Raw genomic sequence first — 2,500 nt, forward strand, 5'->3', positions numbered from 1 at the left:
AAGTACAATCGGCCAGATATTATTCTAATGCATAAAGATAACATGGAATGGACTCTCACTGACGTAGCTGTCCCAGCAGACCAGAAAATCATCAGGACTGAGGAGGACAAGGTAGAAAAGTACATGTATCAGGCCTAGCACTCTAAATCGGAGCATTGAAAGTGACATTGATACCAATCGTGATTGGCTCACTCGGAACCATCTCAAAGAACACAAGGGCCTGGTATAAAAAGTTAGGTCCACCTGACATCAGCCATGGTTGGAACTGCGCATGAGTGTTGTGAAACGTATTGTCCCTCTATGCTACGTGAAGTTGCTGAGAGATGCCTTAGGAGACCCAGAAGAATATCAGAGAACTGGTAATAATATTAAATATAATAAATATAGTAGTTTAATAACAATAATGAGACATATAATAACGTAATAATAATAAAGAGTAATAAAGAGAACAAAAAGGAAGGTGAAATACAGCGCCCAAGAAAAGTTATTGGAGCAGTGGGAAGAGGAAGCACTCTATGGCAAATACCCACAGGGAAGCAGAAGTTGACCAAAATAGCAGTGGATTAAAAGCTGAAACAGAAGGCCCAATAATTGCAGCACGGGACCAAGGCTTGGCGACAAGATCATGCCAAGTTAGAATTATAAAGACGTCTCTGATCCTATGTGCACGATATGCAACAGTCACAGATATGATCAAACGATAGACCACATTGCGTCGGCATTTCCGGAACTACCCAAAACTGACTATATTCCAAGACACAACAAGACAGCAACATATATGCATAGTTAATGCATGGAGATGGTTATGAAACTGGACAAGTTCCTTTCTTTCATGCTTTTGTCCGTATTTTTGGCCTTGACCCTGCACAAAACACACCTTTTTTCGAGAAGATAACCAATCAAATCCTTCGATTAAATTATGCGCAACTAATTTGCGAACCCGTGCGAAGCGAAAACAAAAGATTGTGCAGGGTCACGGTCAATTCAACATCGATTGCAACAACATTGTTCTCGCTTTTGAAAGTTCTAAGGTTTCATAACCAGTTCCCGATTAACTATGATAAATATCAACACTACAATATTCAGGTGTCGGATAAGTAGTATAAACACGAACCAGCTGTCACTGCAAATGAAGAAACTATAATACTCCGAGATATGCAGATAGATATACACAAATAGGAATCAGCATGTAACAAGGCAGACATCAGAGTCATCAAAGACCATAAGAACAAAACCTGCAAACTTATTGATATGGCAGTACCATCAGATAGGAACACCTCATTAAAGACCACTGAAAAATTCTCCAAGTATAAAGACCTCACAATTGAAACAATCAGCATGTGGGACATGAAAACTAAAATTGTAACGGGTGTTGTAGATTCTTTGGCTCATCAAGAAGGGATTGGAAAAACACACAAAAAATCCCAAGGGAAAGCAGCATCAGTGAGTTGCAGAAAACAACATTTATTACGAACAGCCCACATACTGAGGAAGGTTCCGTCATAAAAACAAGATCTAATAGTACTGGTGTACCCAAGAACCATGGTTTGGCCCTCTAGGAGTATATAGCAGACTAATCAGAAGAAATGCAAAACAAGAAAGAAAAGGAAAAGTCCCAGAGATGGAAACGTTTGTGAGCTTTTGGGCCGGTATATGCGAAGATGAGAGTATAACACTACATAAAGAATGTATAGAGAGAGTAGCACAAAAGATTAAGGAAAAAGTCACGGACATTCTAGAGATAGAGATTACGGAAGAAAGATTAACAGAGACGGTAGGGAAAGGGAAGAAATGGTCAGCAACGGGGATTGATGGAATACAAAATTACTGGTGGAAGAAATTTACTGGAGTACGAAAATCACTGGTGGCCAGTATGAATAGATGGATTGAAGACCCGGAGCAAATACCTAAATGGATAACAGATGGAAGGACAGTGCTAATCCCAAAAACAGAAGACCTGGATAATGAGAGCAACTATAGACCAATAACACTCGTAAATACCTGTTACAAGATCTTTACAGGAATGGTAGGTATCGACTTCTCAAACTCATTAATAATTCACAACTCGAGTCCACCAATCAACAGCTGTATACCACATCACGTGGATGAGTTTGGAGACCCAATGAAAAACTAGTTGAAATATCGTATCCAAACCTTTAAAGATTTGGATTCAATATCCAAATGTCTACTAATTCCAGAAAAATATCATGTGACATGAATAAATTAATTCTAACTGAATAACGTCTCATGCAAAAAACAAAAATTTGAACGCTTTAAGCCACAAACAATACTGTAAAACGTCCGTGTATGGATACCCCGATAAAGCACTCACACTCGTTTTTGATATATTACATGAAAGAACACGCAGACAGGAATGACATATGGGAAAGAAATCAACTGGGAACATGCTCTGAAGTTCTTGGAACAGTAGATCAGTTACTAATAGACAGTCTCCCAGAAGAAAAGCCTGCCAGACGAAATGCACTCCATATGGCAAAAG

Source organism: Montipora capricornis, chromosome 10, assembly GCF_036669925.1.
Source record: "Montipora capricornis isolate CH-2021 chromosome 10, ASM3666992v2, whole genome shotgun sequence".
Taxonomy (NCBI): domain Eukaryota; kingdom Metazoa; phylum Cnidaria; class Anthozoa; order Scleractinia; family Acroporidae; genus Montipora; species Montipora capricornis.